Below are 26,000 nucleotides of genomic sequence, written 5' to 3'. Positions count from 1 at the left end.
CCCAAATCCACAGTAGGTCACAAGTGGAGAAGAAAAAAAAAAAACCAACCAAACCCCAAAACCACCCCAACAAAAACCCAACTGTCCTGATTTATTTCTCATGCTCCAAGCAAAGCTCCATACATGGTGGCAGTGTTGAATGCAGGACAGTATCAGCTTCTCCCTGGGCTGTGGGCATTATCACCCATTAGCACAGAGCTATAAGCTGTCAGCCAACGCTGTAAGGTCAAGAGAAAAAAATGTAAATGCCTCAAGATGGGCTGATGCACATTTAAGCTTGGCTTAGTCATAAAGATGAAACAAGATTTGATACAGCAGTAATAAACTCAAAAGGTTTCCAGCAAAGATGGAGCAGAAATCAAAAGAAGGGAAACTTAACCTGAATACATAATGACCAAATCATATGTCAAAGTATTTCAGCTTTATGGGCAGGTACAAATTCATCTGATTATCTAATTCTTTTCAGGCTTTCCCAGATCCAGCTTCTTTAAAAAAAAAAGAACACATAACAACTCAACTGCTTTGCGCATTTTAATAGAAACATTAGGAAACACTGCACCTTATTTTCCCAGATCTATAGAGGACTGCAAAGCTAATGCAAATAAATATTTGTTTTCCAAGAGGCAATTTGCAAGCATCTCAGAAGCAGAGGACACAAGAGTCTTCAGCAAGAAGCCAGCCCATGCAACTAGCATTTTAAGAACAGGCAAGACATTTTCCTCATAGGCAACTGAGTGATATTTTTGTGTGTGTGTGTGTGTGTATGTATATGCATAGACACATATTGCTGGTTTTCTACTTGAGAATTATTTCTCTCTTAAAAAAGATTAATGTTAAAATCCAGGAAAGCCCATTAGATGACCCAGCCTGACTTCCTGCAGAGCAGAAGCCACATATTTTCATTCATTTATGTTTGACTGAAGCTATCTGCTCCTCTGCTGCCAAAAAATCACTTCCATTCAGTTAGTGTCAATGATTATTCATCCTGTTAAAGCACTGTGACTTTCTTCATCATTTCCAATTCTCATTTTGGTTTGTGCTATATGCTGCATGTTATACATCCCTGTAGTAGATAGAGTGGCCTTATGGTGCCCCTATTTTCATCAAAGTATTGTACAGCACAGTTAAGTCAGCTCCCCACCTTCCTGATAACCTTCACATCCAGAACTCCTCATCTTCCAGGGTGTGACATTTCATTCCCTACACCCTGCAGCCTGCTGTGGCTTTCTGTATTTTCCCTAATTTTGCAACTCCTTTTCTGAAATGCTGACATCAGCACTGACTGTAGCACAGCGTACTGACCTCACCGATGTCTTGCATAAAAAAATCACCTTCTCTCTCATCCTACTTAAGAATGGCTTGCACACGTATTCCTATACTTCATTAGCCCTTTCTGTCACAGTATCAAACTGGAAACGCCACCTTTTTGCCGCCACTGCTGTCCAAGAGATTATTTTCTCATTTGCAAGTATGTGCATGCGTGCCTGTGTATACAGCCTCAAATCTGATTAGCTAGTATTAATTATCCCACTGACAGCATGATCAAATAGTTTGCACCCCTCCTGCACCTAACTCGCTCTCCCTTGCACTCAGCGCTCCGAGTCTTTCAGAACTGTGAGTTTTATCAAAATCAAATCCGTACACAACCCCCGCAAAAACACTGTATGTGACCATCAGTCAGGTTTTGCATTAATTCTGACTTCCAGATCCGTTTAAATTCAGACTGCAGCTCACCTAAGATAATTTGAAATATCTCTTTAAATAAAACTTAAAGCCCAAGACTCTGCCACTGACAAAACACCCACAGCCCATGCATTTATGGAGAACTACGCACCCATCTGCTTTCGGAGGCATTTTATGTCCAGGTGCTTTATGCAACTGGCAGAGGCTGCTACAGAACTGACTTTTCTTATGGCTCCCAGCACCCCATATCGCAGCACGTTAAGGACAGAGTCTGGCACTTACAAGGAATGTGCAAAAGTTAGAAGTGGAGAAAAGTGAAAGAATTTAGCTGTAAACTGTTAACAACTTGCACTACATTGATCATTTGAATGCAACTGTATACATGAATAAAAGCAGGCAGGCAGAGCATCATCCCCCATTTCCCTCATCACGCATGCTGCTTTGCAGGTAAACACATATATTCAATCAGCACACAGGCTGAATGGAAAACCGTACGTAAGGAAAACAAATGGGGGAGACTTGGTAAATGCTTGTGAGCACCCAACTAGCCACAATTAGCTGTGTGAGGTGGGCAGAATGAGTTATCTATGTATCTCTGTGCTGTCTTACTCTAACAGAGTATACACATATTTAATCTGTTTACACAAGCTTTAAACACAGATGCTGACAAATAAACCCCTTCCTTTTTCATAGCCATGAAATGGCGTTTCTGAACTTAAATAGCATTGAACAATCAAAACTAAAGTAGTTCATACTATAAAACATGAGCATGCTGCCACTTTCGGTCCTTAAAACGTCAACTCACCCACTCCATGATCTTTGTGGACGTTAGTGGCAAAAAGCTGGGCAAAATCTCAAGTAAATAATATAGCCCCAAATAACGATACAGTTGCTGTTCTCCCAGGATCAACAGAAAAACCCCAATCCTTTTAATGGAACTAAACTGCTTATACAGTAAATATACCCTGTAATCCAACTGCATCACTGTACTGATATGGTCCAACTGCTTGCCTGGGAGAATTCAATTCTGTGGAGATAAGACCTCCCACACTTAATCCCTACATCGACATTTATGGACAAAACAGCAGCCCTGGGTTGTCTGGCAAGTAGAGCTATTTGCATAACACCCATTACCTCATGCACTTCACAGAACACATACCTGCCTCCTTTGCATCACTGCTTGCTACGCAGGAAACACGGTTGCAGACGGTACCAGCCGCAGCCTTTTAAAGCAAATTACCCACTACCCTTAAAGCTAGCTACGAACAAAGAATCAAAGCGATTTTGGCAGTCTTCTGAACTATCAGTACAAGGGTTGAGATCCTGTCGAGACACGTGATTCAAGTTTAAAGGCAGTGGACTACAGGACCACCACCACTGGCTGCATCCATAACCGCTCTGTGCAGCATCACCCCGGGCTCAGCATTTGGGCAACTGCTTCTCTTCCGACATACTCTTGCTCTTGGAGATTACAGTCCGATTTTGTAAATACCCATCGAGGTGCAGAAGTCTGCTCTTGCAGTGGGCTTTGCTGGACTTCCACCCAAAGGGCTCCAGAAATGTCTGTCCTACACGTTCGATTCACAATCCAATAGGAACTGAATATTTTTAGCAATCTAAGCTCTATGCAAATTGCCCTATCCAGCTAAAAGCACACTTCAAAATATATTTTTCTTTCACAGGACAAAAGAATCCCTTCCCTGTGGTTTAAGAAAATCCATCCGATTCCTAAATTCTACACATAGTATAATATTACTATGTGTTCAGTTCCTTGGGGGGTTGCAGGGGAGGAGATAACAGGGAAAAATAATAATTTGTGCACATTCAGTTTTAGTATGATCTGCTTTTACATAAAAATAGCATCGTCTTTATACCTAACTCTTCTTGCATTTAAGTCACACAGCTGCTTGAGCAATTAATGAAAATTAAGTCTTTCCAATAGCTACATCTTGTATTTAGGTTAGCTAGAACACTCAAATATGTTACACAACCAAACTCAATCCTTTCTTCTTAATTGACATCAGGCATTACCAGCCCAGTAATTATATTTATTCATCTCCATTAAAGGACAGAGGGATACTGACTGGCTGCATAGTGCAGTCTACAGATTCCTTACTACTCCTGGTAGTACAACAAGAACAAATCAATGTGAAACCTTTTCTAGAACTCCAATTAAGTCTTTAAACAGTATAAAACACTTAGGGTGCAAAAAAAAAGAAAAAAAAAGTTTTATTTGAACAGATTTCCATTTACCTTCTCTTGACTCCCACATAGGAGAATTTAGAAATGCATGTCATCGGTTTTTTTCACCTTAAAGTTTTTTTATTTGTCTTTACTTTTAAGTAAAGTGCTTTGGAACTGTGCGTCCTCAGCCTCAGAAACTGAGGCTCACAGAGCAATCTACGCCAGGACCTCTGGCATTCAGCAGGTCCAGCACCTCCTACTCAAAGCAACACCAATTTAGATCAGATCACTTAGGGCTTTACTCTTCATAATTTTGATCCTTCTGTAACATGTTTATGAGAAACTGCACAGAGCAAGCACAGTTACCTGCATGACTCACCTTCTTCCTTTTTATCCAAAGCTGAAAGGAAAGCTTCAAACTATGTCTGAGGCTGCAACAAAATCAACTTAAGAGGCACTAAACCAGACAGAGCCATGGAGTTTCTCAGGCACCTGCCATTCCCCCTTATCTTTTTATGGATCAAGTCAATAAGGAAACACATACCAAAAGTAAATCTATACCGCAGAAAGAAACATAAAGGCTTTCACAAATGCATCGAAGCAATAGCAAGAAAACAGTCTGCAATGTGCCCGAGTTACCAAGTGTGTTAGCCTCAGGCAACTGAGCTGCATTCCACCAAAAACGACTCATCTATATTCTAAGAAAACTTCTTATTTCAAAGGAAATGTTTGGGTTCCCATGATGTAACTACGTGTCACCCATAATGACTAACAGCAGGAATACAGACAAGTATACTTGTTAATTGTAAATGGAGCACACATCAATAACCAGCCTCAAGTTTAAAGGGTAATAATACACCTTTCAGCCTGTCAGCAGACATAATCTAGGTGTCAGCCCCACTCCAACACATGCTACACCTGTAAAAAAAAAAGAGAGAACCAGTTTTGCTGTAAAAAAGTTTCAAAGCTTGAGCTACATTTTGATTACCTTTCGAAAAGACAAAAATCTTTTTAGAACTTTAAAGGGCTAATCGGCAGAGAATCATCTTTGAACTGATTTCTTCATGTATATAATATTCTGAACAAAACATAATAAAGCATGTTCTTCAGTAAGGAGATGCCTAACTAGTCCTTTTGTTTGCTTTAAAATTGCTTCTGAGCCAGAAGAACTTACTGCAGGCACCCTTTTACGCAGCAGTTGACATGGCAAGGGATTGCAGTGGTCCCACTTCAGTGACCTGGGCTGTCACGTCTGAGCCCCTCCAACTTGTCCAGGCTAGGTAAGCAACTAGAGTAAATCGTTGTCAATAAAATAGCCTAATTACAATTAATTTTTTTAATGTCTATATTCAAATTAGTAACTCGTTTTAATGTGGCAAAACCCAAGAGCGTGTACTTCAATTAGTTTATTCTTAAACCTTTACAGGTCAAAGGCAAGTCCTGCATACACACTATGCCCACTAGAGCATGACCTTTCAAATTAACTCCACATTAAAATGAAGAAAGAATGGATTTACTTTGTAAGAACCCCAAGAATCCCCCCGAATAGTTTCATTTTCAGCAAGGAATCACTTTTTTTTTCCCCCCAACAGAAAGAGGGTAACTGCACATAGTGCCAAAGACAACTGTGGAGTTACCAACAGCACTCCAAGAGAGAAACACCGGATGATCCCAGAATGAAGAAATTAAAGCCTCAAGTTGCTACCAGATGCTTAAGCTGAACCTCACACAAGAAGAAAAGGAAAAAAAAATAGTTGTATGCACACTGCTATATTTGTCCGCACAACCACTGCAAAACATTGCACATACCGGGGTTTATTCAAAATACAAGTTCACTAACTCAGTGCTATATACACATGAAGCACTGCGCACACTGAATATATGTGCTGTAACTTCTATATAAAAGTTATGTTGGCATTCTGCAAAATTGGTTTGTGTATCTACCACATGTGTGTTTATATAGTGCCATGTAAACATACAATGTTCTAGTTAAACCAGCAATGTTTTATTACTTTAATTACCTCATGGCATTTAGTGAAGTACAATACTTCACAACAGATGAAGGGGATATTTTCCCCCCACCCCAAAAATGGATTTTGAAATTTGATCAGTCTTGAAAAGGTGAGAGCTATGAACATGTGAAAAAGCAGAGGCAATACAGCAAAACTTCCATTTACTGCTTTTCAGTGGTTGTGCCTTTGCACACACACCCTCCCAACCACCCCAGAAAAATGCTATTTATACTTCCCAGAGTACATGCAAGAGAATCTACATAAGTAGCAGCAAAACTATGTGCTCAGACAGCTTTTCTGAAAAAAATTACTTTCAGGGAGTTTCTTTTAAAGAAGAATAATTGACCATCATATATCGTAATGATAGTATGCACAGAAATCTGCACTGCGAGAAATGCTCCGCAGCAGGAAAGACCCAGACTTGCCTGCTAGAATATGTACGTGAATTTTAAGAACTTAAGTATTAGAATGCCATGGTATGGATTGGGTTTTGTTTCTTTTTTATGATTTTTATCATTTAGGATGGCTGGTGTTCTGAAGGGAAAAGAGATGGTTGCAAGACTTGAAGCTATTGGGGAAAAAAAATTCAACTGACGCAAGAAGTCTTACGCTGGAGGGCAGATAAAATATGTATAAGTTCTACTGAGTTGTTGATTTTTATTTTTTTGTCATTATCAACTCACCACATTTTTGTTTGGTCTGTTTCTTTGCAAAATAAACTGTCCTTCTGGCCCCAGTATAACTGCCCATACTCTGTCTGTATTTCCTCACATCTCTTCTGAAGGAAGCACTGCTTCTCCAAACTACCCCTTCATATTCTCCTCCATCCACTGACCTTCTCCCAGCTGGATTGCTGTTCCACACGCCCACCTAATAAAGTGTAAATGTTTCTAATCACCTCTTTTTTTTTTCCTCCTCTTCCAATATTAAAAATAAAGTCTGCATACTCATGCTTCTGGATCTTCTAGCCAAATGGGAACCTGTGAGTAAGTTTATGAGCTAAACCTGTTCCTTGGGCCCCCATTATTTTTTTACCACTCAACCAAGAAAATCAACTTTTCAGCAAAAGATAGTAAAAGGCAAAACCCTGCAACAACACCACCCGACGCAAAAAAGCTGCAGTGGCGAAGGTTTTTTCTGGGTATTATTTTCTGCCACGGAGTGTGGTTTAGTTGTGCAGCTCTGCTGCAAACCCATGCTGAGTCCCTACTCGTCTTCCACAACAACCTCCCAGAAATCAGTGTGGTTTATCTAGTCCAACGAAGGAAAACAGAGACAGATTATTCGGGCATTTCTTGTCTAGACTTTGACCAGAGTTCCCTTTGAGCTCTTCACCAACAGTATCACCTTATCAGCACGTGGCATTGCTGGGCTCCTTGCGGAAGGAAGCCGCACTCGTGTCCTTCAGGTGCGTTTTCTTCTGACCCAGGTCATCCTGAACGCAATCCTCATGGTACACGTGGAAGTCTGAGACCATGAACTGTTACAGAACATGATCTTCAAAATTATCTACAGGCATTACCTGGGCTAGGATAACACCACCAACTTTACCACCACGGGCACAAGTAGGTGGGATAAGGCATCCTTCTGGGTAGCTGGTTATCTCGGCGATGTACAGTTAGCAATAAACACAGGATCTCCCTATGTAGGATAACAGTAATTTAGGACTGCGATACCCTGAAAATATGAACTTTTACTGCATAAGGTTAAACCAAAGGCTTGTTTATTACTGTAGCAGAAGCCTGCCCTCTTGCTTATAGCAGCCACTAGGGAACAACAGAGGGGCATTCCTTTATTTCAGCAACTTTTTTTTAAAGAAAGCCTTTGTCTATATTGGATTTCAGGGTTTGAGGCGCTTTTTTCTAAGATCACAGAGTTATCAAATGAAATCATACATTAAGATTTGCTATAAAAATGAGTTCTCAGCAAAGATTCAATCATCCTACCAGAGAAACAAAATATCAACTCCCAAAACATTCCTGAGAGAGAAAACCCCTACACCTGTACAGTTCAGACAAGAGTCTGTACTGCAGTGCAAATGGGCTGTTGTCTTGGTCGGCCATGAAGCCCTAACAGCTGAAATACATAAATTGACCATATGGAAAGAGAAAATGAAAGACAGGGATGGAAATCCCTCAGCTAAAGCTTTATCAGATCAGAAAAACGCAGTCGTAGCTCACACACATGCCCTGAAACCTGTAACAGACCATCACGCTGGATAAGCTCCCTAGAAAGTAAGATCCCAAAGCAAAGTTCATAGCTAGCACTGGTCAGGCAGATGATCTGAAGGACGCTTTTGGGCAATCACACTAAAATCTGGAGCTGTTTGTGGCACAAAGCTGAGGCACAACTCTCTAAATGAGGAAAGGGAGAACAGTCACACCACCAGCGCCATGCAAAACCTGTGATTCTGATCTGGACGATTAATTCACAACCAGGAAACACAAGACATAAAAAATACACTTCTCCAGTAATGCTCATAAACATGCACTGATCCCATTTTGATCAGAGGTAATACTTTGTCCCTTGACAGCCCTTCCAAGAAAGGCTTTTGGATTTCTGTCTTACTGACTGGTATTGGATGATCCAAACGGAATCAGGGCAGCTTCTGCAAAAGATCTCCAAGGGGAGCTCTGCTTGGGTTTCCCTGACGGTACCTCCGTGTCTCTGCCCCCAGCCCCTCACACCACATCTCAGGGAAGGATGAGGAGGTCTAATCTCCTGCTGAGTTAGCTGGCAGAGTGACAAGGGTTACATGCCAAACTATTCTTAATCCCAGCTGATCCTAATTACAATCCTTGACTAGCCACTGGGCAAATTAAGTTTTATTTTTATCAAAACATTCCCACCTCCCACCCCAGCACGTTATGTTGGCCATCCACAAAACTCTCCAAACGATATTGTCACGAAGACAATGGAAGCATGCAAAAGAAGCTTTTTTTAAAAACACATTTTAATTGCTAAGAAAGAAGCATCCAGTCTAATGAACATATCCTTTGATGCCATTTCCATAAAATCGTAATAATCACAGAAACACCAAATAATGAACATTTCCATAATAAATCCAGCCCATCCCTTGTCTGCGTGCACTACGGCAGTGTGGGCGAGCTGTCCTTCCAGCAAGTATTCTCATAGCAGAAGTCGGAGCACATGGTGAAGACACCTTCGTGTCACCAAAGGTCAGGGCTACGTGGGCACTACCAAGACAAGAAGGAACTTTTCCAAACAGGAAAAAGAGCTGAGGTCATTGTAAGTACTAACTGTCCATTATGAAGAAATAATCAGCTAAAGGTTAATCCATAACTTGTACACTTAAAAAATGTTAAAGCCTTGCTCCCACAGAACACGTGCTACCCAATAACATTTCGGCATATTATAGTGACATTATGTGCTACATTTTTCATTTCAGAGATTAATTCCACATGTTGCCAACTTTACATCAAATAATAAATATTAGAGAGACTGCTGACCAGAGAGCTGTTGAAGAACTTCCAGAAAAGATACCTGAACTTTTTAGTTTTTCTGTTATCAAAGTCTTTGCACTTCTAAGAAAGCAGACATACCCATTCTCTCTCTCTCTCTCTCAAGTAAATCTGAAGTCTTGAAAATACTAATTTCTAAAATTAATATATTCTACACTATTCTGACAGAATCTAACTAAATAAAAACTTAAACATATAATAGCTAACACCGGCGTCTTGTTATTTACAATATGTTTACTGGGGTATATCCAGCAATATTTTTCAATCACACATGCTTGATTTATACCTACAACTGCATTATTATAACCTAAAAGTTGAGTTTCTTGCCTCACATCCCACTAAATTGACATTTCCCAGAGAAAATGATCCTATAGAATGGCTTTTATTACTAGACCTTAAAAATTATTTAACATATTGGATATTTACCTAGCATTACAATGACACATACATGGATTGTGTTTTTAAATTAAGTAACAACATCCTTCTAAGCAGTCTAGCTGTTGGAATTTTTCCCTGCCTGTTACAAGTCTTTCAAAAGTCTCTAGTTTTTATTTTATTACTTACAATTAAAAAATATTGCCCATATAAAATGTGATTATTGGACCAGCGGAAAGCAGCAAATAAACTCCTCAAAGCAATGGTAAAGACATAATCCCTGTTCTGATAGTCTGTATGGAAATAGTACACAGTAAATACTAGGAGCTGTACCTCACTTCCCTAAATATCATATAGTTCTCACAATTCAGTGAGAATCACACCTAAGAAATTATTTCACCTAAAATTACAGCACACCTTATTGCTAACAGGCTCTGCTTCTCCTGTAAACATGCACAGCCCTCAAGAGTATTTTGAAATAAATTAAGGTTTACAGTATTATGAGCATACCATATTAAAACATTTAAAATTTAAAAGTCTTTATATAGCCTGTAGTTTTTAGATCAAAAGGGATAAATATCAAAGGCACCGTGAGAACCTCCGCAGTTTACATTACGGGGCCCATTATAGGAAATGTTATTACAAAAGTCTCGATCAGTCTTGTGGACTTCACAGTCCCATAAATTTTTTGCCCATAGTTTTGCACAAAACAAACTTGAAAGAAAAATATTTTACCACAATTCATGTTTTGAAACACTTCAGCCTTAAAGCTACAGCATCCACCTGTTAGTAATTCACAGTGGCGATACCTGTGATTTTTTTTTTTACCTTTTTCTATTTCTCCTTTAGGAAACTATATATGTTTCCTTAGACCAAGATCAAAAGACATTTGTCACCAGGTTGTGGATAAAAGCATGGGCAAATACTAATGCATTTATATACTCAACAAACGTAGCGTTTGCAAAAAAGTCCACTTTGGCTGAGCACTCAATATATGGCTATCAAACAAGATGGTTTATTTTAAAACTTATTTTAAATCAAATTCATCTGAGATGGACCCAGACCAGGGCCTAAAATTAAAGCTGCTGTGAAATTATTAATCCCAAATCACCCAACTCTCAGTACTGCAACCCAGTGATAATCATTCAGTTTCAATGGATGAGAAATCAGTTCTTCACTTTGGAAGGGAGAGCTACTTTAAACAACAAACAAACAAACCAGACAACATTGAAGCATTTCTTACACATACCATATACACTATCTTTTTTTGCAAGAGCACCAGGCTCTGAGCCTCAGTGAACATGAGTTTAAGAACACAAATAACATTCCATAATTGCGTAGCTGAAAACACATCTAGGATCTATTTCTGAATAGACAAACTTTTATTTTTCAGTAGTAACTGCAGACTTGTTTGCAAATTTACTAAATTAAGTCTGTTTCCCTTTCTTCCAGCCCAATAACAGCTGCCCAACAACCAGTCAAAATCATTGTATTTTACTTAATTTCTATTCAATAAAAATAACTTAATTGCAGCTAGCTCTTCATCTGCAATTTTGCAGTGCTAATATATACCAGCCATTTTGTTTTCAGCGTGTAACACCAAGAAACAGCTGTCTCCAGCCTACTTCTCTATTAGCATATCAGATAATTCAGAAAAATCAGCTAAGGAGCAGAACATAGCAGTAATGGCTGGTTTGTACCATGGGAAATATACTTGCACAGATAGGACCGTTACCCGATTCTTCCGATTCACTACTGCTGGCTTTGATTCAGCAAGATGATTTCTCTTCCCTTATTAAATCACCATCACTAACGTACCTATGCTATTTTCACACTTCCCGAGTAGTTAACTATTAAAAAGAGGGCTGTAACAACCGTGATTTCAAACAGAATAAAGCAGTTGCACTGTACAGCTAGTACTTTTTATATTTTCAATGAAAGGAAAGAGGGCACTCATTTGATCAAGTCATTACAGCTGTATTTCACTGGACCATCTAACCATGAATAATAAAGATGTAAAGGCTAACAGGCACTATTCTCCTCTTTTCAAGGGTGTCCACAACAGGGAGCAGACAGAGAACAATCCATCACCTGTTTTGACTGAAACATCCTGCTGTCCAAATGCCAATTACCAAGTGTTCTCATAGGAAGTGTCACTGAAGTCCAAAATGACAAATTTCTAAAGCCAAATTTAAACACGTTTGAGACTAATGGTGAAAATTGTTTTCAGGAGCCTCTGCCTTTGCTGCAAGGCTTTTCATCAGCCCACACTTAAAAAAATCTCAAGGAGTTGTGATTGTTTCACATTTAATAGATTAACTTGAAACCTTTTTTTTTTTTTTTTTTCCTATATTTCAAGCCATTATCTTTGTTTTGTCCATATAACCCAGAGAATATGTCTGGTATAATCTGTTCTTGCGGAGCATGCTAGGGTTGTGCAGTGATACCATTAAGGACAAAGATGAAAATTTTCAGGATAATTTCAGATAAGAAGAAACTAGAAGATTTAACAGTCTGAAGGAAATGTCTAATTGAAGCCATTATTACTATTAAACTTCGTTTTAGTTCTTAAATATAACTAGTAAAATCATAGCCTTGCTGTTACTATTCCTTCACAGTGCTGTAAGAGAACACAGATAAACTTGTTATTGCTATACTTTGTGATAGAGATAATTCACCTTCTTTTGTTTCATCTGCAAATCTCAGTTTTATAACAACTAAGAGACGTGGAATGGCTAAGAATAAGGGAAAGCAGATTTCTAAAAATACGTAGAATATACCTTCAGATGTACTCTTGCTGTTACTGTAAACTATTTTAGCACCTATAGATCTGACCCATCACTCTAATTTTATGCCAGAGCTACTAGTAAGTGTATTCTCAAAAAAAAAGAGGAAGCAGGAATGCCTTTCTTTTTATTCAGAATATTTAATTGAACCAAGAAATATGCACTACAGAGCATTATTAAATTCAAACTAGGGCTTTCTTCCTTGAACTATAGTTTACACTGCAATAACTAAGAGATGGGGAACAGGTATGCACGATAAATGAACCAAACAGAACAAACTGAATAAATGGACGATCATACTTCAATAATGTAAGTAAAAAAAAAAATTGAAACATGTGATCACCCATTTATAAATAAAAAAACCTCCTTAAATACCATATTAAAACTGTCCAAGCATTAGCCAAACTTAAAAAGTCAACATTGTCATCACAAAACACCCTTCTATTTATTCAAGTTCATGAACTCACACAAACTCTCATGACATTAATCCCTCTGCCCTCCTTCCTTTCCCTCTCCAGAGTCAAGGTTTAACAGCCTAAATAGAAGAGCACTTTCACAATAAATACATATTTCCCCCTACATTTTGGCTATGTAGGTATTGCACTTTCATATGTTTTAAGATGATAAGCCACCTTATCAGAAGCCTAAAAAGTTTACAAGTCAAATCCAGCAACTTCTCTTCCCTAATGATAGTGCACTACAGGTTAAAGTGACAGCTAGGTAGATTTTGACTGCACTAGTGACATATTTCAGCTTTTGAAGGCAATCCCAGCTGTACCAGGGAATTCAGCCCCTTCTCCATACCCCACCAGCTCAGTGCACCCCATGACCGAAGCCCGTGAAGCAGCACGGTACTAGTCCAAGCACCCCACATACCAAATCTTCTTTGAAATACGTGTATTCGTAACAAACAACGCTCTCGCTAGTAATGATACAACACAAGAACAGACCTACAGAGGCTGTAAAACAGAATTACACTTTTACTTGTTGTTATCAAGTTTCACAGCAACATGATTACTACCACTGCTTAATGATCTAAATAATACAAAGTTAAAAATACATACATACGTAAGCACACCGTAATGTAAAAAGTCAGCTTCATCTAAGCCTTGGGGTCGCATGATCCCCCACCCCAATCCCTACTTCCTTCCTCAGTCCACAGTGACATATTTTTCGAAGCATTTTATTTGAAAAAGAAAGCCGGTAATAATTTAAAGCCTTGTTATTCACCGTGCAAACTAAACAGTGTACTATGCTTATCAATAAAATATGAAGTGTTCATTCCCATCATTCTCCACATCTGAGACTCCCCTGTTAATACTCTCTGGCATTATTATACACACAAAACCAAATTAACAAACTAAAAAGGTGGAGAAGAGGAGGAGGAAAAAGGATGAAAAGACATACAGGGCATGTTTCATTTTAAGGGGGGGGGGGGGGGGGGGGGGGGATTCTTACATTTGATTGCCGTAACTAATCATTTAAAAGATAACTCTTTTCTACATGCAAATCAACATTTCCACAAGACGTTTTGTAAACATTCAAACACAAGAGGCAGGCACATTTTCATGTACTTTTAAACTCAGAAAAAGGCCACATAGCTTTTAAAAATTTTAAACATCTGTGTTCCAACACCTCTGACTGCATCCTGAAGCAAGCAGGGAAACAAAAGCTCCCCGAAGCAATACTAACCCCTTAAGCTCTCCTCGTTGTTTCCTCCCTCACGCAGTGATGCAAACCCACCTCTGAATTACGCTGAAGGTTACTCCTTTCTGAACTCAAAACCTCCCGCACCATTTTGACCATCTTCCAGCCAGCAGAGCAGGAGATGCCGGAGCTGATGCCAGGTGGGCACCACAACCCGCAGCTCCAGCGCAGCCAGCCCTGGGCGCTGCCACAAATCCCACAGCCGCAGTCGGCACCGGGACCCTCCTCGAACAGATCTGGGTTCTGCCACAGAACACATCGCTCGGGCACAACAGGCTGTACACGTGCCACCTTCCCATCCCTGCATCCCTAGCAACTTGCAATTCTTCAGTTAACAACGTGGAAAATGACTTAAAAACAAAAAAAAAAACAACAACAACAAAACCCACCACCACCACCACCAACTAAACACAAAAAAACAACCCCTAACCCCAAAATAAAGCAAAAAACAACCCCAACCCCCAAAATACAGCTAGGAAACCTTGCCATACAAAATAATTTCAGGCAGTTTATTACATGTTTTACTTTTTGTGCTTTGCCTTAGCCGCTAAATTATTTAAAATGTAAGGTCTAATTTTTCATGTTTTATAATGGAAAAGAGATGCAAACTCATTCAATGTAAAAACGTAAGTAAAACTTCAATCAGCGAATAGCACATTTGGTATTTTCACGATGTTAGATTTCCTATAGAGCAAGCCATCTGTTTTGGGGTAAAACCATCATTGTTTGCAATATGGAAACATTCTAATTAATGAAGTAAAAATAGCAATTTGGCTTAAGAGGCTTTGGCAATTCATAAACATACTTAAGTCCATCCATTTATCATACAAGTTCCTCTCTCGTCAAGGAAGGTCATTCAAGCAGAGTATGAATTATGGCTTTGTTTTGTTTATTGAGGGAGCTGCAACACGGATCCAGCAAAGCATCACCCAGCAAGTGCCCGTGCTGCTAAAATGCCTCAGCACTTTTTGAAAAGTTGGGTTCCCTCTTCCCCCCACTACATTTTAATGGCAATAACTTCATCTCTTTAGGAGCACAGAATGGACTCTTGCTGGAACTGTGAATGATAGTACAGGCACTTCACAAATGTACCTCAAAATGTAAAGGTACATTGCCTGCTTGTTAGATAACCTAGATTAACTATCCATATTGCTTATCGTTTATGAAGAAAACCACAAAAAACCCTACCCACACAGCCAGGGGCCACAAGGCTACTAAGAGCAACTGCAGAATTAAAAAAGAACCCTTTTCCTGTGCAAGTATGTTTGTGTTTATTTTTATTACTGCAGTGCTTGGAAGCCTGAATTGAAATTAGGGTCCTACTGTGTTGGCAGCTTGTGCAAAAACACAGTAAGAAAAAACCCTTGTCATAATAAATTTATTAGCTGAAGTCCTACTCCTTACAGATACACTGTCAGCATTACTTCCCATGAATTTTAGACACAAGGACAAGTGGGGGTTTCTTTCCTGGCATGTACAGGTACCTACACTTAAGAAATCATATAAACCAACATTTGGGTTACTTTGGAGCGGAAGGAATCCTAAATAAGTTTACGCATCAGTGACAGAGATATCTATACCTTAATCATCTCAACCCTTTCACTGTCACCGGAAGGAAACAGGTACATGTAATTTGAGATACAATTCATCTTGGCTATTTCATGTGGAAGAAGTGGCACCCATATTTCTCTCTATCGATAACAAATCACTATTTTGTCTAGAGACAACTGTACTGCATAAAGTGTATGTTAATCAGAAACTATACTCTTTGCCTGCCCCCCCCCTTTTTTTTTTTTTAATGGGAGAAAGTGACTGTATGACAAGATGAATACCTGGAGTAAAAAATTATGTTGCTAATAATATTTGGAAATTATACAACATATTTTATTCATGAATTTTAAAAACACCGTACCTATGTAGTTAAAATTTATAGTGATTATACAGCTGGATGCAGGAACTGAGGCATACAGGAGCTTCCCACGTCACATTAGAGAAAAGTAAGTGCCATCAACAAGCCTGTAGGTTTCTGCAAACAAGGATATTAACATTATCACTGGGTGCTTCCTACTCAGCGATCCCCTCCAAACTAAGCAGTGGGCACCTCTGTCTGCTTTTCTTAGCTGAAGAACTCGTAACAGCGAATGCACAGTTTAGCTTTTGTTATTGATTTCCCACTAAAAACATTTCCAAGTTATAAAAATCTCTGGCTTCCATACTTCTGAAACATTAAACAGTGTTTCCATGAGCCGTAAGCGACACCTGCGATGCTCAGAACCTTCTCGCCTCTGCTCGCCCCCAGCCCGTCGAGGTTTCAGGAGTGGGATGCAGGTGTTGGGACCTGGGCAACAGCCGTCAGCTTTGAGAGCAGTCATCTATTTCACCACAGCTCAGCTCAGCAAGGGTGCCCGGTCTCTCTGGAGCACAGTCTGATGATGTTTTGGGGGCTGTATCTGTACCAGTGATCACCTGATGCTGAAATTTAGGAGCTGGCCTCCTCTGAACTCAATGATCTATGGACCTGCTATGAGAGAGCGAGATGGTGCAGGACATTCACTTCATGCCCATCTGCCAATCAGCTTTTGCTCGTTAGAAGCATTGTCACTTATGTCAACATATAGTTGACATATGTTCGTCATACAAACGCCATTTGGTAAAATCCTTTGTCCCCTATTACATACAAGTCTCCACATGAAAGATAAAAGCAATTTTCTTCCTTCAGAGCAACACCGACTTTCCTGCTTAGATGTCTCCCGTCACTCAGGTTCTCACCAGTCATTTATTACCACCCAACAGAGGATCTTTCTTTTTTGAAGCTCTGATTTCCTTTTAACTCTGCATTCATTACGTATCGCCCCTTTGGTTTCAAGCCAAAAAGAAAGTCACAGATAGCACTAAAGAGAATGAAACACGAAGTTATCCTGACCTTTTTCAGACTGAAAAATAATTTGTAGAGTTCTGTTACCTTTTGTACCAATTCAATGTAATAATTAGCCAAGGTTCGAGCTAACGGGGACAGGCACTCACTTTGCCAGCACATTATCACAAAGCTGTTACAGATCTGTTTACTGAAGTGGGTATCAGCTTTCCTATTGATTGTGATTACCCCCATTTAAAACAAATTGTATCTAGGTATTGTACTGGAGTTTAGTAATATACAATTAAGTTTTGATCATCACTCAACTCAATTATTTACTTTGTGGGTTAATCACTATGCTGTCCCACCATACACCTCAGCTACGGCTCAATACTAAAAATTTTATGACCAGGTTTCACTGTAACTGCTGTTTAAAACTGCCCCAAGTCTAGAAAAATGACACTGAAAACTTCTGAACAGGTTTCTCTGTACAGAAAAACATTTTGAACAAATTCTGAGTGGCTAATCTTAAGTACCTTTTTATTATCCACATTTTTCCTTTTTATAGCTTACTGTAAACAACAAAGATGACAACACAGCATTTTAAACAGCATCAGGACTCTTATACATCCTTCTCACACCTACGCATCCAGTTCGATGCACTTTTTAAAGATCCTTTCCCCCTTCCTCCCATCTGTAAGACAGCTGGGGATCACCACTCGCTGTGCTAGGAGGAGGCTCGGGGACTTCTTGGTGACCACCTCAGCAGTATTCTGGTTTGGTATGTGGCACTGCCACAACAGCAGCACGTAGACCCATGCCTATTGCTGAAGCCTACACATCCAATTCAGAAAGTAAGTTTAATCTTAACCACCCCTTTTAAAGTTTGTAATGTAAGTTTGCATATGTAATTTTTAACTTGAAACATTTATTTTCAAAATTCAACAGAAAACTAGATAACTGAGTTAAGATTTTTACATATAAGGCAGATTTACAGAGATTTAATTACTACTTAAAAATAAACATAGTGGTATGGCTCCTCATATACTCAATTATTAAGCACTTCACACACTGGAAGCTCAGGGACTTTTTCAAATCTCACTTTTACAGTAGTTATCCACCTTCTCTTTCTATCGGTTTTGCTGAGCAGAACTCCCCAAACTACAGGCTATAGAGTTGCCCAACAGTTGCAGAGGTCTGCGGCACTGTATGAAGAAAGCAGCAGAGGCATCTTAGCTTGCACTTTACTTAGACTCCATTAAATTACCGCAAAAGTCCCCTTCTACAATTTATGAACACTCCCAGTATCACTGATGCACATAAGCAACTGCTGCAATTTTAACATCAGTATTACATGACATTAAATAAAAGGGGTCTTTGAGTACAACCAAGCTGGCAGCAAACCACTCTTGGCAAAGGTTTCTTGGCTTCACTCCTGTCTTACAGCTCACATCGGTATCTGAAAATCCCAATGTTTTCTGGAATGTACAGGCTGAATTAAGAGATGAGGTTTTGATTTTATTTTCAGAGAGGATGTTTGGTGAATTGATATCATCTGTGTCATGAAAATGGATCATTTTTATGTGTTTACCTCTTTGTTGTCATTATTTTACATGTATTTTTACATTACTGCCCAACCAAAGCCAAGTATCACAGCACAAAGCACTCACTGATTAGAAAAACACTTCCCAGCCTGAAAAAACTGCTCATGTGACTGAGCATTTATACTACAAATAGAACACATGATGAGCACAAACAAATGTGTAACATAATGAAATTATTACTGACTTCTAATGCTGGAAAATGCATTGAAAATTGAAAATTAGTTTTAACTTCAACTCAGAATACTGATAAATTCATTAAAATTCATTTTAAATGTTAAAGACTTTGGAGAACTCTGCAATTCTACTTTAAGTTGGTTGGAACTTCACAAATATGCTAAATACTATGTGAACAAGGAATCCACACTAGTTACATCATAAGGAGAAGAAAAGAAGGTGGCAAGGTAAAAAGGAACTTTTACGTCAAGAATGTACTGGTTGCTTGACAATTATGAAATTTTTTGTTCATACCTAACAAGAAATTCACATGCACAATAGAAGAACAAGTTAACTTAGGTCCGCAGTCATCTTAATTACAATTCTTACATAGAACTGCTTGCAAACCAGCTGCCTGTAAAGTTAAAAAAATCAGATTTCTTCAGATACCTCCAGTTCAGAGAAAACAGGGAGCCATTCTCCTATTACAAAGACACTCATCTCTAGGATTCAGCCGACAGACTTCAGAAGATACTCCCCAACTTACCTGCAAATACGGGGGAAGTAAAGCATCAGCACAAAGAAACCGTGCTCTGTGAAGAAGTTCTTTAATCCTTGATCAAACCCGCAGCCAAGATCTATGGACATCTTTGACAGTACACAGTATTTACTCAAGGAAGCTTATCTGCACTCACTGAAAGGGGCTTTTACAATTAAGGAAGTAGAAGGCAGGAGCTCTTTCACAATGTTCTCTTCTTGCTATACTGGCCAAGACTAATGGCCAAGCTACCCTCTCCGTTGTCAACACTGTTTTATCCACAGCACATGGCAAAGGCAACGGTGCCAGCAGCAGCACAAGCCAGAAGGAAACCTTGCACATAGCCAAGGCGAATCTACCAGTCTCCTTTCTCCCTGGCTTCTCCCCTCCGAAGCCCGAAAGACCTCTTCCTTTCACAGGAGATTAATCGGGCTCCCTGGCCCTGAGCTGCTACGTTATTCATTCTCTCTGCTGGAGAAGCTGGAGGAAGGCCAGCCGCCCGGATTTCTTTCATGCACAGTGTCCTGAAGAGACACATTTGGAAAATGCACCCTGTGATAAATCATTACTGTTGCCAACTACAGTTACGAAATACTAACAGACTTTCTGTCTTGAAAAGAAAGAAAAAATCCAAAGTTGACATTAACCTCTTGTGCACCATCATGCCTAAGAACCTGTAGGCAAAGCACTTACCCACTGACAAAACCACCAAGAAACAAACACGGAACAAGTATATTACAACACGAATGCATTAAATTTGCATAAATCTGAAAAAAGACGTTTCTTTAGTTTTCTGGAATACGCTTTTCCTTTTTGTTATCCTATTGAATTTAAAAGGGACTAGGTAGGAGACCAGATTTCAAATTAATCTGATCTAGTCACTTAAAAATGCAGGTAATCACATAACAGGATTTTCACAAGTGGCTGAGAAGCCTACATACTCCTCCTCATTCGATATTTAAGAACTCCTGGAAAATCAGACAAAGTAAAGTTATAAATACTTTTTTTAAAATGGCCCACACGTCCCAAGACTTTATTTATCCCAATTAAAAATTGGATCAATTTGTTTAGTAAAATGAAAATTACTCTTTCAGTTTAAGCTCATCACACTGTAAATAAACCAGCCATCCCCATTTTGTTAAAATATGGGTTTACAAAATACAGAATCTAAAAAGCTCAAAGTCAGTACACAATACTTTTTTGCAACTGTAACACTAGAAGTGCTACAACATGCAGTGTGGGAAATACTTAGGAAAACAGGAAGAAAATTAAGAAAACTGACTTGAATTAATAAGCAAATTATTATGACAAGGCCTGCTTCACTGTCATTATGTACTTACGAAGTAGCCTCTGTTTCATTTGATATTTGTCTCACTGTGCCCTAATTTTACTGAAGTGCTTTCAGGTGCAGCTCCTGCAGTTACCCTGTCTCAGCCTTTCCCAAGTGCGATGCTGAACAGGTAGGAACAAACAGTACACTCCCTCCTGAGCTGCTTCAGAAAATAAACAAAGAAGTTTTATTTTCATGACTTCACATCTATTTTAAAGTGGTGATCTTCTCTCCGGAGCATGTCAAGAGAAGAGGTAAACTTTGTTGGTTGTACAAAGAACAACCAGCAGACAAATGTCTCCATTTAAAAGCAAGGATGTCTCACGCATATGCAGTGAGCAAAAAGTTCTTGCTTTGTTTAGTTGTCAATAAAGGGAAGATAAAGAATAGCTGGATATTCAGCTTATAAACTTTATAAGCTCTATAGTGGGCTTTTATCTTGCAGTTCAGCTTTCAGGGCAACATTTCCCAGTTAAGGATCATTTATCAGCTATTTGGATCAGCAGACAGTACTAAAAGGCAGCTGTGATGTTTAGACACCTAGAATTCAAATTTTTCTTCTACTTTAGAACTTGATCTACTGAAGTCTTTCTAGATGTCTGTATTTAATAACACAGCATTGTTGTAAACTTTCCAACAAGTTCTCTTCATGTAACGTGCTAATTAAGAATACAGACACATTTTTGAACTTGAATTTCTAAACAAACAAAAAAACGCAGAAACACCACCAAGAATGCTTTCCATAGCTTTTTATTCCTTTTAATAAAAAAGTGTTCGAGACTCAGTGATCAGAGTAAGACATTTCACTGTGAAAAACCTCAGGGAATACTTTAAAAAAAAGAAGTGTAAGTGTACGACTCAATTGTTTAAATTGGACAAAAACAACACAGCTAATAAATCATCAAAATGCACTATTGATTCTTGTGGTATCAGTGAAATAAAGTGTTTTAATGTAAGTTAAAAGTAGACTGATTTGTAGTCTGTATAAAAGTAAATCCATAAATTAACACTTCACTTGAAATTTTAACAAAAGAAAATTCAAATATAAATTAAATTCTTCTTTTTTAAATCAGTATATTGCAATCATGAGGTAGTCTGTGATCTTCATTTCTCACTCTAAGAACGGACCAAAGGTCCAGATCATCAGATTATTTTTTGTCTATCAGCAATTAGTAACAGAGGTCTTAGAGGAGAGTTGGTGGTTGATAACTATTCTGAAGTATAACAAAAGGTTTCATGCACCACGTTATCATAATTTACCTAATAGAAGATGCTGATTTTCAAACCTGCTTAAATGACCCAGAACACCTTCTACTAAGATCTGGACACCTTGTCAAAGCTTCTTGTAAAATCATGTCCCTAACTTGCTTATATTTTGGGGGGGTTTTTGTACGCTAGGAGAGTATGGGTCGGTTTCTATACCTATCACATCCTCAAAAAGGAAATGATGATATAAAAGGAAAAATAAATCCTTCCACATCAGAAAGATATTGTAGCAAAAAGTTCCACAATTCCCTCAAATAGGTCATTTAAAAATGGAAGCTTTAGCAAAAATTATCCATGAGTTACCTAAAAATATATCCAATATTTTAAAAAAAAGTCCTCATACAAATGTTGAGAGGCTAAAAGTTTCTGCGCATGCAATAGAAACAGTCTAAAGCGGAGAAAATTCTAAAGAGGTGATAACTTAAAAATCAATTCTCTTATAAATAAAAGAGAATTTTTACATTAAAAATATTAAGTACTAAATACTTACTCTTCCTTAAGGAAAAAAGAAAAAAGGAAGAGCAAGTGCAACTCCAATAATAGAATCTAATAATGACATTACAGACATTGATTTGCCAACACTTAGTACAGGTACTTCATGCATCAAAGAGATGCTTATATGAATGAAGTTAAGCATATGCCTTTGCAAAACCAGTCACTTTACATACATAGTGCTGAACTGGGAGCTGCAAAAGCCACATGAAAAAAGCCACCTAGAAAAGCCATAGAAAAACCCTGGAGGCTGGGAAGAGGATACAGAAGAAGGGAGCCAATTTTAACCTTCACTGAATTGTGTTTGATCATATTTGTATGCATCACCAAAGCCCCATCCCTGGAAGTGTTCAAGGCCAGGTTGGACGGGGCTTTGAGCAACCTGGTCTAGCGGAAGGTGACCCTGCCCATGGCAGGGGGGTTGGAACTGGATGATCTTTAAGGTCCCTTCCAACCTAAACCACCCTATGGTCACACGTTAGAACACTTCACTATAGATAGTAGGTTTATGTAAGCTGGCCAATATTTAGTGCACAAAAATCTCTCAAAAATAAAAATGCCAATCATACCTGGAATATAAATCTAGGATGGAGCAATATGGTTTCAACATCTGTCAATATAATAAACAAATGCAAGAATCTGTATCAACACTTCCCATGGATAAGTCACACTGAATAATATTTACCTTAAGGAACTGAAAAAAAAAAAAAAAAAGGAAAAATTCCACATCTTTGGTGGAAATTTAAGTAAAGGCATGCTTTGACTGATAAGGATTAATAATACTGAGGAGAGTGTGATGAAAATGGATCTGGTTAACAGACACATAAGGCCAGAGGGTTCAGCTCTCTGGAGACAGCACTGAAGACAAACCAACCTCTTCAGAATACAACCACCACAGACCAGAAGAACAGGCAAAGTTCGCCCTCTAGTCATGCTCCAAAGAGCTAAAGGACACCAGGGATCCAGCAACTGGGTATGCACACAGAAAACCACCAGTGGTTCAAGCAAAGTGGCTCAGTCATCTTTGTAACAGTACAGCCTGGGCAAACAGAAGCAGTGAGCCATAAGTCACCGCCCTCCGTGCACCTCCTGCGGCATCTAGCGACACGACCTTTGGGGTGGGTTGACTGACCCTGGCTGGACACCAGATGCCCCCCAAAGCCACTCTATCACTCCCCTCCTCAGCTGGACAGGGGAGAGAAAATATAACAAAAGGCTCGTGGGTAGAGATAAGGACAGAGAGAGATCACTTGCCAATTACCATCATGGGCAAAATAGATGACTTGAGGAAACTAATTTAATTTATTACCAATCAAATCAGAGTAGGATAATGAGAAAATAAAAACTAAATATTGAAACAGCTTCCCCCCACCCCTCCTTTCTTCCCAGGTTCAACTCCACTCCCTTTTTTCTCTCCCTCCTCCCCCCCAGCGCTGGAGGGGGACGGGGACTGGGGGTTGGGGTCAGTTCATCACACTTTGTCTCTGTCACTCCTTCCTCCTCAGCGGCAGGACTCCTCACTCTTCCCCTGCTCCAGCGTGGGGTCCCTCCCAAGGTAGACAGTCCTTCACAAACTTCTCCAATGTGAGTCCTTCCCATGGGCTGCAGTTCTTCACGAACTGCTCCAGCGTGGGTCCCTTCCACGGGCTGCAGTCCTTCAGGCACGGACTGCTCCAGCGTGGGTCCCCCACGGGGTCACAAGTCCTGCCAGAAAACCTGCTCCAGCCTGGGCTCCTCTCTCCAGGGATCTGCAGGTCCTGCCAGGAGCCTGCTCCAGCGTGGGCTTCCCAGGGGGTCACAGCCTCCTTCAGGCATCCAACCTGCTCCGGCGTGGGGTCCTCCATGGGCTGCAGGCAGATATCTGCTCCACTGTGGACCTCCCTGGGCTGCAGGGGGACAGCCTGCCTCACCATGGTCTTCACCACGGGCTGCAGGGGAACTTCTGCTCCGGCACCTGGAGCATCTCCTTCCCCTCCTTCTTCACTGACCTGGGTGTTTGCAGAGTTGTTTTTCTCACATGTTCTCACTCCTCCCTCCAGCTGCAGTTTCTGTGCCCCAGCAACTTTTTCCCCTTCTTAAATCTGTTATTCCAGAGGCACTACCACCATCACTGACGGGCTCAGCTTTGGCCAGCAGCAGGTCCGTCTCGGAGCCAGCTGGCATTGGCTCTGCCAGACTTAAGAGAAGCTTCTAGCAGCTTCTCACAGAAGCCACCCTTGTAGCCCCCACTACCAAAACCTTGCCATGTGAGTCCAATACACCTTTCATTCATCAAATAAATAAAAAATAATTCATGAAGTAGGCTTTGTTTCATTTTGTTCAGGAATATTCCTACCACGCTGTAAGAGAGAACATTTCCAGCCAGTACAGAAGTGTCTGATATGCAAAAAATGTTTTGCACATGGAGCACAGAATCAGCATGCAGTCTCTAATCGTGTTCCATGAGTCTCCTTCTTTCTTGCAAAAGGTGATGAAACTGCAGATTGTTTCTTAACTGTGATTAAATACCAAAATTAAATTAAAATAAAAAAAACAAACATCCCCAAAATCAGCAGTACTCTGACATCCCAGAAACTTCCTCGCGATCATCTGTCATACCTTTGCTTAAAGCTGCTTCAACTCCTATCACAACAGCAACTCTTCAAGGTTAGCATTTCAGATCCTATCAAGCTAGAACCACCTTGGGACATAACTTTGGCTTGCCTTATAGCCAAAGAGTACATTAATCTCTCCACCCAAAGCTGTCTCTGACATACAGAGGTACTCTAATGCTTCTTTCAGAGCAGTAACTACAACTTCTGCTGACTGTCATCACACCTCATCCATCTTTTTCTATATTCTTTGCTGCTTATTTTATAACTGGACAGTTGAAAAATCAAACACATTGAAAATGAAATTTAATAAAGTAACAACCTAATAATGACTTCCACCACCCAGTTACAGTCTCATCTTGACTTTTATCACCACATTTAGAAGCTTAAACACAAAATGAAATTATGAGACGAGAGGCTTATTTTGCATTCTGATATTTTACAATAGAACTGGGAATACAGACTCCCTCTATCCCACACAGCAGTTAATATTTCTTCCTTCCACAGTATTTTATAATATTCAAAGGATACTTAGAAGAACCTTCCTTCCCTCTCCCCAAACTAATATAAAAACATTACTTTTGCATTGTAGCATCTGTGCCACATGCTCTGCCACTCAAAGTTTCTGCTTTATATTCTTTGTATTACCTACACTGCAGAAAAAAAATATATATTGTTGTTAAAAGATTATTCTCTTATGGTCCCACCGAACACATTCCTACAAGTTAATCAGAGAAAAGACATTGAAGTATAAGCCTTTCACAAATCTCTTCATAACGCAGACTCCAAAAAAGCTAAATTTAGTACCAGAAGTTGTGAAAAGCCACCTTGAAAGAATGTTTTCCAAAGAGCTGAATTTACTCTTGAGAGATGAGTTCAACTCACCTGCCTCCATGAGTCACAGGCTCCTGCTGTAGTACTGCACACTTGCACATTATACAGT

The 26,000-nt window shown here is 39.5% G+C and overlaps 1 protein-coding gene across 9 annotated transcripts in view; it reads right to left on the bottom strand.

The window, feature by feature from the left end:
- Positions 1-26,000, bottom strand: part of TANC2 (tetratricopeptide repeat, ankyrin repeat and coiled-coil containing 2) — a 271,466-nt gene that overhangs the window by 176,564 nt on the left and 68,902 nt on the right. Inside the window, exon 1 of one of the 9 annotated variants that reach the window (XM_049800639.1) lies at positions 19,388-19,465. The exons of the other annotated variants lie outside the window; for them this stretch is intronic. The gene's annotated coding sequence lies outside the window, so the exon portion shown is untranslated. Of the gene's footprint in view, positions 1-19,387; positions 19,466-26,000 lie in introns of those variants that run through there. 9 annotated transcript variants of the gene reach the window in all.

The sequence above is a fragment of the Accipiter gentilis genome, chromosome 5 (genome assembly GCF_929443795.1).
Source record: "Accipiter gentilis chromosome 5, bAccGen1.1, whole genome shotgun sequence".
Taxonomy (NCBI): Eukaryota; Metazoa; Chordata; class Aves; order Accipitriformes; family Accipitridae; genus Astur; species Astur gentilis.
The sequence above is the reverse complement of the archived record's forward strand: the minus strand, read 5'-3'. Positions and strand labels throughout refer to the sequence as shown.